Genomic DNA, 18,120 nt, shown 5'->3' with positions numbered 1-18,120 from the left:
TTGATTTTTTTTTTTTTTTTTTTTGCTATATCGACCAGCCCTAGCTGCATGTGTACTATGGGAAAATGTATAATTGCCAGTTTATTTAATACAATTTTCATTGACAACATAGAGAACGTGTCAATGTTGGCCTCCGATAATTAAATGCATAACAATAGTACTTCCAAGTGAAACAATTTAAAGGGGAACTGCTCTTTCTTTGGAATTTTGCCTATAAATCACAATCCTCATGAGACAGGAACATGAAGTTTTTAATGTATTCTAACTCGTAAATAACATTCAATAAAAGTCTGCTTACAATGAATGGGAGCCATGAAGGCATGATGTCGTTGAGTCTACAGTATTCTGCCCATAATACCCAAAAAATAACCATCCAAAAAGTGGCAACAATACTCCTTTTACATTTTGTGACCAGAATATTAACCAAGCATTAGCTATATTGTTATAAGCGCTAAAGTTAAAGACTTACATTTAACGACACATTGATCAGAGAGAGGTAACTTCCTTATGCTGCTGTATTGACATCATGAGCTGGTGAGCTGCTTTCTTGTGTCGGAGCATGTGAAAGTTTATTCTAGATTATATAAACCCCGTTTCCATATGAGTTGGGAAATTGTGTTGGATGTAAATATAAACAGAATACAATGATTTGCAAATCCTTTTCAACCCATATTCAATTGAATGCACGACAAAGACAAGATATTTGAAGTTCAAACTCATAAATGTTGTTTTTTTTGTAAATAATAATTAACTTAGAATTTCATGGCTGTAACACGTGCCAAAATGATTTGGGAAATGGCATGTTCACCACTGTGTTACATCACCTTTTCTTTTAAAAACACTCAAAAACGTTTGGATATGAGGAAACTTATTGTTGAAGCTTTGAAAGTGGAATTCTTTCCCATTCTTGTTTTATGTTGAGCTTTAGTCGTTCAACAGTCCGGGGTCTCCGCTGTCGTATTTTACGCTTCATAATGCGCCACACATTTCCGATGGGAGACAGGTCTGGACTGCAGGTGGGCCAGAAGAGTACCTGCACTCTTTTACTACGAAGCCACACTGTTGTAACACGTGGCTTGGCATTGTTTTGCTGAAATAAGCAGGGGCGTCGATGATAACGTTGCTTGGATGACAACATATGTTGCTCCAAAACCTGTATGGAGCATTCAGCATTAATGGTGCCTTCACAGATGTGCAAGTTACCCATGCCTTGGGCACTAATACACCCCCATACCATCACAGATGCTGGCTTTTGAACTTTGCGCCTATAACAATCCGGATGGTTATCTTCCTCTTTGTTCCGGAGGACACCACGTCCACAGTTTCCAAATATAATTTGAAATGTGGACTCGTCAGACCACAGAACACTTTACCACTTTGCATCAGTCCATCTTAGATGAGCTCGGGCCCAGCGAAGCCGGCGGCGTTCCTGGGTGTTGTTGATAAATGGCTTTCGCTTTGCATAGTAGAGTTTTAACTTGCACTTACAGATGTAGCGACCAACTGTAGTTACTGACAGTGGTTTTATGAAGATTTCCTGAGCCCATGTGGTGATATCCTTTACACACTGATGTCGGTTTTTGGTGCAGTACCGCCTGAGGGATCAAAAGTCCGTAATATCATCGCTTACATGCAGTGATTTCTCCAGGGTCTCTGAACTTTTGATGATTTTACGGACCGTAGATGGTAAAATCCCTAAATTCCTTGCAACGGCTTGTTGAGAAATGTTTTTCTAAAACTGTTCGACAATTTGCTTACAAATTGGTGACCCTCGCCCCATCCTTGCTTGTGAATTACTTAGCATTTCATGGAAGCTGCTTTTATACCCAATCAAGGCACCCAACTGTTCCCAATAAGCCTGCACACCTGTGAGAAGTTCCAAATAAGTGTTTGATGAGCATTCTTCAACTTTATCAGTATTTATTGCCACCTTTCCCAACTTCTTTGTCACATGTTGCTGGCATCAAATTCTAAAAGTTAATGATTATTTGCAAAAAAAAATGTTTATCAGTTTCAACTTCAAATATGTTGTCTTTGTAGCATAATCAATTGAATAAGGGTTGAAAATGATTTGGAAATCATTGTATTCCGTTTATATTTACATCTAACACAATTTCCCAACTCATATGGAAACAAGGTTTGTAAATCCTGCCTCTTACCTTTTTGATAAAATGATGTGGACATAAAATGAGAGGTTTGTGCACTTTGACAGACAACTTAGACCCGGAAATGGAGAAAAAGCCCCGAAAAGACGCTTTGTTCCAGTCCTATTTTTCATAGCGTAACATTCTTTATCTAAAAGAGAATATATCAACATCCTAACAGTCATCATCCCAGACATTGTACAGTAAGTGATGTTTAACTAGCTCTCATGATATCTGCAGTTAGTAGTTATCAATGTTGTTCCAACATCCATCCATTCATCCATCCATCCATCCATCCATGTTCAACTGTTTGTCCCTCTCGATGTTGTTGAATGAAAAAGTGAACGTTGTGATGCATTTGTGAAATTAATACGGCGCTTTATGCTTAAATTGAGCAAAACACATATATATTACATGAATTATGAATGTGCCTGTTACTACATTATATGTGTATTTACAGTGTTAAAACATTAATGAGTTTGGATGTTTGCTTTATAGGCAGAATATATAGGTGACTCCCAAAAGGCTCCATTCTCAGGAGACTTTTGCTGGCATGTATTGACTAGTTAGAGTGCATAAGAAAAGGAAAAACGTGTGCTTGTCTTCAGGATTGTGAATGATAGGCAAAATACAGATCGTATTATTCCCAAGACCGTGAGATCCTTATTTTTATACACGTCTCTTTAAAAAAAAAATACAAAAAATGATCCCAAACAAAATTTAATGAAGATAAAGACATTATTTCACAATACTAAAGTTAAAGTGCCAATGATTGTCACACACACACTAGGTGTGGCGAAATTATTCTCTGCATTTGACCCATCACTCTTGATGGCCCCTTGGGAGGTGAAGGAAGTAGTGAGCAGCAGTGGTGGCCGTGCCCGGGAATCATTTTTGGTGATTTAACCCCCAACCCTTGATGCTGAGTGCCAAGCAGTGCCATTTTTATAGTCTTTGGTATGACTCAGCCAGGGTTTGAACTCACAACCAACCGATCTCAGGGCGGACACTCTAACCACTAGGCCAGTGGTTCTCAACTTTTTTTCAGTGATGTACCCCCTGTGAACATTTTTTTAATTCAATCAATCAATCAATCAATCAATCAATGTTTACTTATATAGCCCTAAATCACTAGTGTCTCAAAGGGCTGCACAAACCACCACGACATCCTCGGTAGGCCCACATAAGGGCAAGGAAAACTCACACCCAGTGGGACATTGGTGACAATAATGACCCAGTGGGACGTCGGTGACAATGATGACTATGAGAACCTTAGAGAGGAGGAAAGCAATGGATGTCGAGCGGATCTAACATGATACTGTGAAAGTTCAATCCACAATGGATACAACACAGTCGCGAGAGTCCAGTCCAAAGAGGATCCAAGACACAGCAGCGAGAGTCCCGTTCACAGCGGAGCCAGCAGGAAACCATCCCAAGCGTAGGCGGACCAGCAGCGCAGAGATGTCCCCAGCCGATACACAGGCGAGCAGTACATCCTCTTCTTAAAAGACCTAACCTCGATCCTGACCTCATGGTAAACTACCGACCGGTGTCTCACCTTCCCTTTATTTCAAAAATCCTTGAAAAAATTGTTGCGGAGCAGTTAAATGAACACTTAGCGTCTAACAATCTATGTGAAACCTTTCAATCCGGTTTCAGGGCAAATCACTCCACGGAGACAGCCCTCGCAAAAATGACTAATGATCTATTGCTAACGATGGATTCTGATGCGTCATCTATGTTGCTGCTCCTCGATCTTAGCGCTGCTTTCGATACCGTCGATCATAATATTTTATTAGAACGTATCAAAACACGAATTGGTATGTCAGACTTAGCCCTGTCTTGGTTTAACTCTTATCTTACTGATAGGATGCAGTGTGTCTCCCATAACAATGTGACCTCGGACTACGTTAAGGTAACGTGTGGAGTTCCCCAGGGTTCGGTCCTTGGCCCTGCACTCTTCAGCATCTACATGCTGCCGCTAGGTGACATCATACGCAAATACGGTGTTAGCTTTCACTGTTATGCTGATGACACCCAACTCTACATGCCCCTAAAGCTGACCAACACGCCGGATTGTAGTCAGCTGGAGGCGTGTCTTAATGAAATTAAACAATGGATGTCCGCTAACTTTTTGCAACTCAACGCCAAAAAAACGGAAATGCTGATTATCGGTCCTGCTAGACACCGAACTCTATTTAATAATACAACTCTAACATTTGACAACCAAACAATTAAACAAGGCGACACGGTAAAGAATCTGGGTATTATCTTCGACCCAACTCTCTCCTTTGTGTGCACACATTAAAAGCGTTACTAAAACGGCCTTCTTTCATCTCCGTAACATTGCTAAAATTCGCTCCATTCTGTCCACTAAAGACGCTGAGATCATTATCCATGCGTTTGTTACGTCTCGCCTCGACTACTGTAACGTATTATTTTCGGGTCTCCCCATGTCTAGCGTTAAAAGAATACAGTTGGTACAAAATGCGGCTGCTAGACATTTGACAAGAACAAGAAAGTTTGATCACATTACGCCTGTACTGGCTCACCTGCACTGGCTTCCTGTGCACTTAAGATGTGACTTTAAGGTTTTACTACTTACGTATAAAATACTACACGGTCTAGCTCCATCTTATCTTGCCGATTGTATTGTACCATATGTCCCGGCAAGAAATCTGCGTTCAAAGGACTCCGGCTTATTAGTGATTCCCAAAGCCCAAAAAAAGTCTGCGGGCTATAGAGCATTTTCCGTTCGGGCTCCAGTACTCTGGAATACCCTCCCGGTAACAGTTCGCGATGCCACCTCAGTAGAAGCATTTAAGTCTCACCTTAAAACTCATTTGTATACTCTAGCCTTTAAATAGACTCCCTTTTTAGACCAGTTGATCTGCCGTTTCTTTTCTTTTTCTTCTATGTCCCACTCTCCCGTGTGGAGGGGGTCCGGTCCGATCCGGTGGCCATGTACTGCTCGCCTGTGTATCGGCTGGGGACATCTCTGGGGAATTCAAGTACCCCCTAATCAAAGCAGAGCATTTTTGGTTAAAAAAAAGAGATAAAGAAGTAAAATACAGCACTATGTCATCAGTTTCTGATTTATTAAATTGTATAACAGTGCAGAATATTGCTCATTTGTAGTGGTCTTTCTTGAACTATTCGGAAAAAGATATATAAAAATAACTAAAAACTTGTTGAAAAATAAACAAGTGACTCAATTATAAATGAACATTTCTACACATAGAAGTAATCATCAACTGAAAGTGCCCTCTTTGGGGATTGTAATAGATATCCATCTGGATTCATCAACTTCATTCTAAACATTTCTTCACAAAAAAATAAATCTTTAACATCAAAATTTATGGAACATGTCCACAAAAAATCTAGCTGTCAACACAGAATATTGCATTGTTGCATTTCTTTTCACAGTTTATGAACTTACATTCATAATTTGTTGAAGTATTATTCAATAAATATATCAATAAAGGATTTTTGAATTGTTGCTATTTTTAAAATATTTTTTAAAAATCTCACATACCCCTTGGCATACTTTCAAGTACCCCCATTTGAGAACCACTGCACTAGGCCACTGATTATCCCAAAACGTTGTGTTATTTATCAAAGTAGCAATAGACAAAATGTTATCATATAAAATAACAGAAATAATCTTTAAGTTTGTCCAATAGAAAGTTTAGTGATCAAGTATACATCTGCCAGTCTACCCCAGGGCAGCTGTGGCTACTGATGTAGCTTACGACCGCCAGGTGTGAATGAATGTTGAGTCGCACTTCTCTGTGAGCGCTTTGAATGTTTAGAAAAGCGCGATATAAATCTTAGTTATTATTATACATGAGTATAAACTAGGTGCATTATGAGGCAAAGAAGCTTTTTATCGAGTGCCGCTTCAAAAGGTCCGTTTAGTTGGCACCTTGCGAAATCAATAATGTTCCGTAAATGCAGTATCTTTACAATGTCCACATTGTGAGTCTTGAGCCTTAAGCCAACTTCCAGGCCCGTGATAGCCTCACTAACTTTTGGTGGTTGTTCAATCACATCATCTTTGTCGTCATTCTTCTAAGCCTCTTGCACTGTTTGACTGCAGCTGGGGCCTGATTCACCCGGCCCAGTGATGTCTGCGATGATGTACTGATGGAAACGGCCAACAAAATCCCGGGTCTGCGGCACGAACGCTTTATATAGAATGTCACGTTATATATGACGCACCATATCCAACTTGGGGCTTCACGGTGGAAGAGGGGTTAGTGCGTCTGCCTCACAATACGAAAGTCCTGCAGTCCTGGGTTCAAACCCAGGCTTGGGATCTTTCTGTGTGGAGTTTGCATGTCCTCCCCGTGAATGCGTGGGTTCCCTCCGGGTACTCCGGCTTCCTCCCACCTCCAAAGACATGCACCTGGGGATAGGTTGATTGGCAACACTAAATTGGCTCTAGTGTGTGAATGTGAGTGTGAATGTTGTCTATCTGTGTTGGCCCTGCGACGAGCTGGTGACTTGTCTATTGTACCCGCCTTCCGCCCGATTGTAGCTGAGATAGGCACCAGCGACCCCAAAGGGAATAAGCGGTAGAAAATGGATGGATGGATACAGGGGCGCCGCTAGGGATTTTGGGTCCCATGAAAATAATCTTTACAGAGCCCCTGTATCTTTACAGGACCCCTATGTATTATAATTTCATCATCATTAGGGGCCTCTCTGCCCCCCCCCCCCCCCCCCTTCATGGGCCCCTAGAATCAGTCTTTATTACCCCCCCTTTTCGGCGCCCCTGGATGGATATATCCAACTTTGAGTGTATAGAAATTGCATTGCTTTCATCATTAAGATGATACTGCCAGAGCCTATCCTTTTTGAGCCATGCAGTAATGATAACCCAAAAGAGTACTGTCAGGCATGACATGGTCACTTTTTCTGCACCATGGAATGGATTGAATTAGGCTGCACAGTGCAAGATCACATTGGACTCAACATTTGTGGGACATTTTGATAACATTGTCATTTTGCTTCACTCCAGTGATTGAGTCTGACCACAACATAACGTGTAGGCCCAACCCCTACAACAACTGTGTGAATGTCATTCACGCAGGTATATTTTAACAGCGTTGGAGACTTACAGTAACTGAGATCAAAGGTAATATGGTTGGCCCAGTTCATCATCCATATTAGCTGTTCCTGTTCGGTAACATCCCGGGATTTGTGACTTAACGAATCTGCGACATGTTTGCCCATACAGTCCTCCTCAGCTGATATGTTTGCTCGCTTCGGCAAGACTGACAAGCTGGATGAGAGTCCATCTTGCTTCGGTTGCGAAGAGGAAAAAGCAAGTACAGTAAACTAATATGGACATTTTACACCGTCAAACTCTGCGTCGAAATGTATCCATTGTCGCATAAAAACATCGGCGCCGATGAATTAAACCGAGGATATTCTGTAAAAGTGTACACACCGGTGGGCAACATTTGTTTACAAGCGTGTCACTAGGAATAAAGTAGCTAGTTAGCGTGCTAAGGCTACAGCCTGCTAACTGGACGTGTCACTGTTCGGAGATCGAATGATAACAAGACGGGATTCTTCAAAAGCAGCGAACAAAACTCACAGTAATCTCCGCACTTCCGCGACTGCTGCTTTACATCTTTTGCACATTTGACGCGGAGCGCACGCAGGGAGAAGGTAAGAGAAAGAGAAAGAGAAAAGGTAAGTTATAAAATGTCACCAAAAACAGTTGCTGTTGGCGATGTTCTACAATAGTTTCGGACAGTGGTGGGGAATAGATCGAAACATCCCAATAAGGAGCACACAAACTATCACGTTCGTTGTCGGCCAAAAATCGGGCGGACATCATCTCCATTTTTTTCACGTTGATTAAACTGTGAGGGCGATGATGAATTAGCGACCGTGTTTTAACGGAAAATCAATTAAAGACAATGTTGCGGGGTCATGGCCTATTTTAATGTGTTCACTAACCTTTTTTCCTGTTCAAGTACCGCGAGGGCCTCTCGTTATTTGTGTCGTCCACCTTTTTAACTTATTGACACAACCTAACAGTTCTTCAGTATGGCTGTGCTCAACACAACTGCACCGATTTCCACAGAATCAACCGGAAGTAAGGATTTTGCTTACCAAAATAAAAACCACCACATCGCTCGTGACACATCCGGAATCATTTATACCTATTCGCGTTTGATCATAGCAGGGGTGTCAAACTCAAATACAGAGTGGGCCAAAATGTAAAACTGAACAAAGCCGCGGGCCAAGGTTGAACAAATTAACATTTTAATAGGGACCCAAACAAGTTTTGTGTTGAGAAACAAGCAAGGCTTGTATAACTTTATAGTGACATGCAAAATCAAGTTTCAAATACCGTAATAATAATAATAAAAAAAAAACAACGGCTTATTAAATAAAATGTAAATAAAAATTGAATGCCTCTTTTGTATTTGCATGTTAGACCCGCTCAACATCCATTGCTTTCGGTCCCCTAGAGCAGTGGTTCTCAACCTTTTTTCAGTGATGTACTTCCTGTGAACATTTTTTTAAATTCAAGTACCCCCTAATCAGATCAAAGCATTTTTGGTTGAAAAAAAAAGAGATAAAGAAGTAAAATACAGCACTATGTCATCAGTTTCTGATTCATTAAATTGTATAACAGTGCAAAATATTGCACATTTGTAGTGGTCTTTCTTGAACTATTTGGAAAAAAAGATATAAAAATAACTAAAAACTTGTTGAAAAATAAACAAGTAATTAAATTATAAATAAAGATTTCTACACATAGAAGTAATCATCAACTTAAAGTGCCCTCTTTGGGGATTGTAATAGAGATCCATCTGGATTCATCAACTTCATTCTAAACATTTCTTCACAAAAAAATAAATCTTTAACATCAATATTTATGGAACATGTCCACAAAAAAATCTAGCTGTCAACACTGAATATTGCATTGTTGTATTTATTTTCACAGTTTATGAACTTACATTCATATTTGTTGAAGTATTATTCAATAAATATATTTATAAAGGATGTTTTAATTGTTACTATTTTTAGAATATTTTTTAAAAATCTCACGTACCTCTTGGCATACCTTCAAGTACCCCCAGGGGTATGCGTACCCCCATTTGAGAACCACTGCCCTAGAGGGGGGGTGGTTGTACACATATGTGGTCGCCCACATATGTGGTCCTCTCCAAGGTTCTCATAGTCATCATTATCACCGACGTCCCACTGGGTGTGAGTGTTCCTTGCCCTTATGTGGGCCTACCGAGGATGTCGTAGTGGTTTGTGTTGTGGTTTGTGCAGCCCTTTGAGACACTAGTGATTAAGGGCTATATAAATAAACATTGATTGATTGATTGATTGATCCTTCCGAGGTAAATATCAAAATAAATGTTTTTCCACAGGCTAATATCCATCCATCCATCCATCCATCAATTTTCTACCGCTCATTCCCTTTGGGGTCGCGGGGGGAGGTAGTGCCTATCTCAGCTACCATCGGGCGGAAGGCAGAGTACACCCTGGACAAGTCGCCACCTCATCGCAGGGCCCACAGGCTAATAATACATTTTAAAATAAAATAACAATAATGAATGAATCAAACATTCAAGCCTTGAAATAGCAAGAGAAAGTGCATGCAGTTGTATATTTTTTTATGAGATTTCAGGTTCATTTTGCCATCTATTATTACACCCATACATTTGTATTACTCTTTCAATGTCTGTATATTTATATTTGTGTTTTATTCTCTCTTCTGCTGCAACCGATTTGAAATATTTTTGTTTTACAAAGATTCAAAGATAGTCTGTTTTTGTCACACCATCTCTTTGATGTGTTAATTTCTTCTGTTGTAATTTGTAATAACTTTTGTGTGTTCTCTCCTGAACAAAATGCAGACGTTGTGACATTGTGACTTCCCATACTTGTCTTTTTTCCGGGTTGAGGGGAAAGCGCTATAAAAGCTTTCCACAATTCTCAAAGGTGGTGCATCCCAATGTTGCACAACAGGGCATTTTTACACGTCAAAAAACTATTGGGGACGGCGTGGCGCAGTGGGAGAGTGGCCGTGCGCAACCCGAGGGTCCCTGGTTCAAATCCCACCTAGTACCAACCTCGTCACGTCCGTTGTGTCCTGAGCAAGACACTTCACCCTTGCTCCTGATGGGTGCTGGTTGGCGCCTTGCATGGCAGCTCCCTCCATCAGTGTGTGAATGTGTGTGTTAATGTGGAAGTAGTGTCAAAGCGCTTTGAGTACCTTGAAGGTAGAAAAGCGCTATACAAGTACAACCCATTTATTTATTTATTTATTTATTGACGAATCACCACAAACATAGCGTCAGTTCAAAGTTACTAGCAGTCATGGCGTCCTTTAGTCAAGTCAGTGCCTTTTGACAAATCATTGCCTGACACCGAGTTGGTCATACGCTCTCTATACACGACTCTGCCACTACTGCTCCGCAGTGGTACTCCAAATAATCACTTAATTAAAGTACATTGTTTAATTGTCCTAGATTCAAACATAGTGTTACTGTTCAAACTGTGTGTAAGGTGTTACTTGGTGGGAAATGTTTGAGAACCAGACAAACAACCAGCCATTCAATTAAGGTTAATCAAGGTTTATACTGTGGTTTATTTCCTGGTTTTAAAAAATAATCCTTAAAAAAAAAAAATGTAACCATAATATAACAACATTTTTTACCTAAATTGCGATGGGTATTTTGTTCGTGGGAACCTTTAGCATTGATGTGCATTCATGCGCATGCATGCTGACTAGCTTTAGGTGGCACCGATTGCACATTTTTCAGAACACCGGATTTGGCCCCCGGGCAGCCAGTTGAATAGCCTTTAATGTATGTAAAAAATGTACATACATACAATATTGGAGTATGAATAATTTTGATCTTGCGTAAGAAAAAAAATAATTTCAACCTTTAGCTATATTTGAGAAATATTACAATCATTCCATCTTGGAAAACAAAAAGTTTGAATAAATCTTTAAGGGCCTAAATCAATATATCACATTGAAAGCAAAGGCGTCAGTATAGTGCAGGAGAGGAAATAAGTATTTGATCCCCTGTTCATTTTGTAAATTTACCTCCTAAAACACATGAAACTTTTATAGTAGGTGTGTTCTAATTTAGAGGGATAGAATTAAATAAGAAAAACAGGTTATACATTAATTTGATTTAATAATTTATACACAGTGCAATCGTTTGTATATGTCTACCCAGTGGTGTTATTACTATTTATTAGTCATTCTTACTTTTTTTTATTGTTTTTATTAGGTTTTACCTTTTTGCTTTAAGTGTGTAAAATCTGCACCGCAATCACAGAATTTCCCTATTGTGCAATAAAGAAAGTCCAACCTAACCTATTAAACACACACACACACACACACACACACACACACACACACACACGCGCACACACATACACACAAACACACACACACGCACACACGGGCACGCACACACACATACAAATAGCTTTGCAACAACAGACATGTAAGATGAGAGGAACAAACATGCACATCAAGGAGCAGCTGAGATACTTGTGATCAAAGACTTTAAGGAACTGGACAAATAACAAAGATCACATCATCTCGAATACAAGGACATTAAAAGGCACAACACTCAAGCGATGGATAAATGAATCAACTAAAACCCCATTACAATAATGATATTGATCAGGACACTTCTTTTTCAGGACCACCTCCAACTACTTTAACTGCACACAACATAAACTTTAACAATAAATTATTAATCGATTACCTCAACGTCGGGTTGTTCAATATAGACTATGTATACAAGATTATCTAAATTTGACCGACGATAAAGCTTTTAATAATTTAGTTATATAAATAAATGAGTTGTACTTTTTTAACTTTTTCTACCTTCAACGTACTCAAAGCGCTTTGACACTACTTCCACATTTACCCATTCACACACACATTCACACACTGATGGAGGGAGCTACCGTGCAAGGCACTAACCAGCACCCATCAGGAGTGTCTTGCTCAGGACACAGCGGACGTGACGAGGTTGGTACTAGGTGGGAATTGAACCAGGGACCCTCGGGTTGCGCACGGCCACTCTTCCACTGCGCCACGCTGTCCCTGTATTTCGATGACACATTCGAGCTTTGTCTCACAAATTTGACAGTGACAACCATATGACCGAAACAACCTAAACGAAATGTAGCGTCCATGCTAAAAATATAGAGGTTAACTAACTCTCGCTTCCATAGCGGGAAAAAAACAAAACATGTTTTTCACAAGTAGCATTATCACTGGAGGACGAGAGGACCAAAAATAGCTAATGCTGCACTACACACCATAGGAGGGTTAAGAAGCCATGGTAACCGCGTAGCTAGAGCTCTTGAATGTACAAACCCTGTTTCCATATGAGTTGGGAAATTGTGTTGGATGCAAATATAAACAGAATACAATGATTTGCCAATCCTTTTCAACCCATATTCAGTTGAATATGCTACAAAGACAACATATTTGATGTTGAAACTGATAAACATTTTTTTTTTTGCAAATGATCATTAACTTTAGTATTTGATGCCAGCAACACGTGACAAAGAAGTTGGGAAAAGTGGCAACAAATACCGATAAAGTTGAGGAATGCTCATCAAACACTTATATGGAACATCCCACAGGTGTGCAGGCTAATTGGGAACAGTTGGGTGCTATGATTGGGTATAAAAGCAGCTTCCATGAAATGCTAAGTAATTCACAAACAAGGATGGGGTGAGGGTCACCACTTTGTAGGTAAATTTTCAAACAGTTTTAGAACAATATTTCTCAATGAGCTATTGCAAGGAATTTAGGGATTTTACCATCTACAGTCCCTAAAATCATCAAAAAGTTCAGAGAATCTGGAAAAATCACTGCACGTAAGCGATGATGTTACAGACTTTTGATCCTTCAGGCGGTACTGCATCAAAAACCGACATCAGTATGTAAAGGATATAACTGCATGGGCTAAGGAACAATTCATAAAACCACTGTCAGTAAATACAGTTGGTTGCTACATCTGTAAGTGCAAGTTAAAACTCTACTATGCAAAGCCAAAGCCATTTATCAACAACACCCAGGAACGCCGCCGGCTTCGCTGGGCCCGAGCTCACCTAAGATGGACTGATGCAAAGTGGAAAGGTGTTCTGTGGTCTGACGAGTCCACATTTTAAATTATATTTGGAAACTGTGGACATGGTGTCCTCCAGAACAAAGAGGAAAATAACCATTCGGATTGTTATAGGCGCAAAGTTCAAGAGCCAGCATCTGTGATGGTATGGTGGTGTATCAGTGCCCAAGGCATGGGTAACTTACAGATCTGTGAAGGCACCATTAATGCTGAAAAGTCCATACTGGTTTTGGAACAACATATGTTGTCATCCAAGCAACGTTCTCATGGACGCCCCTGCTTATTTCAGCAAGACAAGTGTTACAACAGAGTGCAGGTAGTTTCCTGGCCCGCCTGTAGTCCAGACCTGTCTCCCATCGAAAATGTGTGGCGCATTATGAAACGTAAAATACGACAACGAAGAACTCGGACTGTTGAACGACTGAAACTCTACATAAAACAAGAATGGGAAAGAATTCCACTTTCAAAGCTTCAACAATTAGTTTCCTCAGTTCCCAAACGTTTATTGAGTGTTGTTAAAAGAAAAGGTGATGTAACACAGTGGTGAACATGCCCTTTCCCAACTACTTTGGCACATGTTGCAGCCATGAAATTCTAAGTTAATTATTATTTGCAAAAAAAAAAAAAAGTTTATGAGTTTGAACATCAAATATCTTGTCTTTGTAGTGCATTCAATTGAATATGGCTTGAAAAGGATTGGCAAATCATTGTATTCCGTTTATATTTACACCCTACACAATTTCCCAACTCATATGGAAACGGAGTTTGTAAACAGGGGTGGGCAGATTTATACAAATATCGATAGTAATTATACCAAGTACAGTATCAATATATGGTCCATACTACAGTGATAAGATCAATATTGTTTATTTTATCAAAACCTTTTTGGGGGTTATTTTTTGTTATTGTGTATATTACTTTAGAAATTTAAATCAGAGTCATATTAGTTTTTGTTAATGTTTAGTTTTTTTGCTCCATTTGATTTTTTCCACAAAATACAGTATATAATACAACTTCTTGAAAATGGCTTTGCAAACATATATCTGTCACCTAATCAATGTTTTTTTCTCCTTCTCTGCTCTCCCTGTATGGCTACAACGCAACACTTCCTGCTTTCTGCTGAATTGAAATGTGTGAATGGATACTCACTTTGGAATGTGTATCCAATCACAGTCTCGTTAACATTAGTCTACTTGGATAGGCTAGTGTCAACAACTTGTGATCTGATTGGCTATCGCAACTGTCTATGTGTTCTCAAATTAACCTGCTAACGGTCCCAGTGAGTATCCAATCACAAGACACGTAAATGTCACGTTCAACGTGAGGATATCTAGAAGGCCTTACTGACAACAACTTGTGATCTGATTGGCTATCGCATTTGTCTACCAATTCTATGTCCCCGTTGACTTACAGTGCACGAACGCCCGCATTGTTAATTCTGAAGGCCCCTGGCAGATGTCTAGGGAAAATAAATACAAATATTTTATCTTTAATTATGGTCATGGTTTCCGGTTATGTTGGGCCAGCAGAGAAGGCCCTGCTGGCCCACCACTGGTAAACACATACTTCTGGCTAATCGCACCACTAGCTAGGCAAACATAGTTGTATACATCGGCTCCAATGACACTAAGATGAGACAGTCAAAGATTACAAAGAGGAACCTAGCTAGGACTTGTAATCTCGCTAGAAAGATGTCCAGGCATCGAGTACTTGTATCTGCCCGCCTGCCCGCAAGAGGCAATGATGAGATGTATAGCAGATTAGTCTCGCTTAACAAGTGGCTGGCTCGTTAGAAACAACAATTTTAACATCAGTGGTCTCTGCGAAACCTGGCTCAAACCAGATTAAATGTTCCCGCTTAACAAGGCATCTCCTCCTAACTTTATGAATGCACAAATTGCCCATCCCCTTAAAAGGGGTGGAGGGGTCACACTAATATACAATGAAAACCTTAACCTTATCCCTGACCTATGCAATAATTATAAATCATTTGAGGTGCTTACTATTGTCACGTTGTTGGTGGTGACTAGTGATGGGTTGATGAGGCGTCAAGAAACGTTTCAACACATTGTTACTGTGTCGATACTGTGTCACTAAATACTGACATCTGCTGGACATTAAAAATCCCTACAGGCAACCTTATGGACCGACTCAACTGAAACTGATTGTATGACCTAGTACAGGGGTCGGGAACCTTTTTGGCTGAGGGATCCATGAAAGCCAAATATTTTTTTAAGTATTTCCGTGAGAGCCATATAATTATTTTAACACTGAATACAACTATATGCGTGCATTTTTAATAATAAGTCTCTTATTCTTTTTAATAACATTGTTATTCTGAGCCTAACCAACAATGAATAAAATATTTCTTACCATTAATGCGACTTTTTGAACAGGTGTGGTAGAAACCGGATGGATGGATGGATGAAAATGCATGAGAATGTTTTATATTTTGAACGTTATTTTTGACACTGTGATTACCAGCGGAATTATTCATTACTTATCGTGTTAAGCAATGTCAGCTAAGATTTATCTGAGAGCAAGATGCAGTCATCAAAAGAGCCACATCTGGTTCTAGAGCCATAGGTTCCCTACCCCTGACCTAGTATGTGCAATGATATAAACCATTGATTGATTGATTGATTGATTGATACTTATTAGTAGATTGCACAGTTCAGTACATATTCCGTACAATTGACCACTAATTGGTAACACCCGAATAAGTTTTTCAACTTGTTTAAGTCGGGGTCCACGTTAATCAAATCATTGTATTTCATATAGGATTATTTCATATCTTCATTTAAATAAAAATATATTTTTATCTTTTTTAGATACAGTCAATAAATAATGTGAACATGTATCATAACATGGAAATCTAAGAGAACGTGTTGTGAATGAAGATGCTTGTGGACTGGGATTTTAAAAAATTCTTTTTACATGGGCTCTGAATACGCACTGTTGATTGGCTGTTACTGCTTCTTAATGTAACCAATCAGATGGTTTTGTGGGTGGGACAATGCTGGGTGCTGAGACAGAGGCAGAAGAAACAAAGCAGCTTGTTAAGACTTTAGCTTAGAAACACCCCCGCACCGAACCGAAACGGTTTAATACAAATACACGTACCGTTACACGCCTACCAACAGATCAAGTGTAAACTTTGAGAGAACAGGATGAAATGACAAGGAAATAAACACAAATACCTTTTTTTCCGATATATGATAAAAATATTCCCACACGGCGGAAATGATCTCCGACGACGATAAATTACAAATGACCAACGACAGAAGTGTGGCGATACTGTTGGCAGCAGCATCTCGTTGACAGATGCGCTTCCTTATAAACACAGTTTGACGCGCAGGCGTCAGTTCGACACAGTTCGCGTATCGGTCACGTGACTTTCGAAAAGCGGTATGACACTAGGGTTTTGCTCTATGAGCTTGACCCATGCGCCGCTGCATCAGTGTTGCCGGACCCATCACTAGTGGTGACGAACTCCAAGATGCAGAGACGGCAGGCTGGATGCAAGAAAACATGATTTAATGTCCAAAAGAAAACACAGGAAAACAGGAATCAGGAACTAGCAAACAGGAAAACTGGAAACAGCTAACAGCTAACAGGATACAGCTAACAGGAAACCAAGAAACAAGGAGCTAGGAGACATCAAACTGCAAATAGCTTTCAGAAACCAACAAACAGGTAGTAGCTTATAATACTCCAGCCCTGACTGGAGGGCAAGGCAAGTATAAATAGCAGCCAGCTGATTGACACAAGGTGTGGTCAGGTGCCAATCAGCCACAGCTGAGGGGAAGCAGTGCTCAGGGACACAAGCAGGAAACTGAACAAAAATAAGAGCGCCGACAGGAAATAAAACACACAGAGGAAAAACCAAAACATAACCTAACAGTGACAAGCCTGACAACTCTGAGGTCTGTCACACAGCTATCTCCAGAGGTGGGACCAAGTCATTGTTTTGCAAGTCACAAGTCTCAAGTCTTTGCCCTCGAGTCTCGAGTCAAGTCCCAAGTCAAGACAGGCAAGTCCCGAGTCAAGTCCAAAGTCAAGACTGGAAAGTCTCAAGTCAAGTCCCAAGTCCTGCATTTTGAGTTTCGAGTCATTTCAAGTCCTTTTAACCCCAGACTAAAATATTTACACAGATTGTGTATGCTTTTAAAACGCTGTATGTATTTATTATTTAAAAAAAAATTGTGCTGACATTGCACTTCATAATAGCACTATTAACCAGTTATTTTAAACATTTAACTCATTCCTTTACAGAATGAACACATTTGAAAAAAACAAGTGCAACTGCAATTATTTGCACAAAGGTGTTAACATTGTATTTCCATGGCATATTGCATTGTAACTAGTTCCACAGCAGTTTCTATCCTGTTCTTACCTTATCTCATTGATCTCATCTCATACTGTATGTGTGTTGATGTGTGCGTACACATGAAAAACATAACGACATGAAAATAACAAGGAACAGAGTTGTAGTTTTTAGATTTCACGGCCCTATGGAATATGTACACATATTCTTTATATAGTATACATTTTAACTGACCTTTATTTGACTATGTTTGTCTTTTTGTAGGTGGCTAAAATATGCGGTGCTGCTGACCACTGTATTACGTTACGTTACCGTGTGTGATACATTGACTAACGTAAGATTTTGAGTGGGTACCTCATGCAACCCTGCTTTAAAAAAAACACTTGACGAAAAGTATGAATAAGGTAGCGAACTGCAGTGGACGCAACAGATTGTCATGTTTGCAATGACGTTATAACCATAGACATATTATAAGTAGACGCAGCATTGGCTGCTGTGA

At 39.8% G+C, this 18,120-nt stretch overlaps 1 protein-coding gene across 5 annotated transcripts in view; it reads right to left on the bottom strand.

Annotated features, from left to right (window-relative positions):
* Positions 1 to 18,120, bottom strand: part of LOC133551373 (HMG box transcription factor BBX) — a 91,915-nt gene that overhangs the window by 49,676 nt on the left and 24,119 nt on the right. For 3 of the 5 annotated variants that reach the window (XM_061898018.1, XM_061898024.1, XM_061898023.1), the window contains exon 1: positions 8,118 to 8,275. The exons of the other annotated variants lie outside the window; for them this stretch is intronic. The gene's annotated coding sequence lies outside the window, so the exon portion shown is untranslated. Of the gene's footprint in view, positions 1 to 8,117; positions 8,276 to 18,120 lie in introns of those variants that run through there. 5 annotated transcript variants of the gene reach the window in all.

Source organism: Nerophis ophidion, linkage group LG04 (genome assembly GCF_033978795.1).
Source record: "Nerophis ophidion isolate RoL-2023_Sa linkage group LG04, RoL_Noph_v1.0, whole genome shotgun sequence".
Classification (NCBI taxonomy): domain Eukaryota; kingdom Metazoa; phylum Chordata; class Actinopteri; order Syngnathiformes; family Syngnathidae; genus Nerophis; species Nerophis ophidion.
Note: the sequence above shows the minus strand (reverse complement) of the source record. Positions and strands in the feature narration are given on the sequence as shown.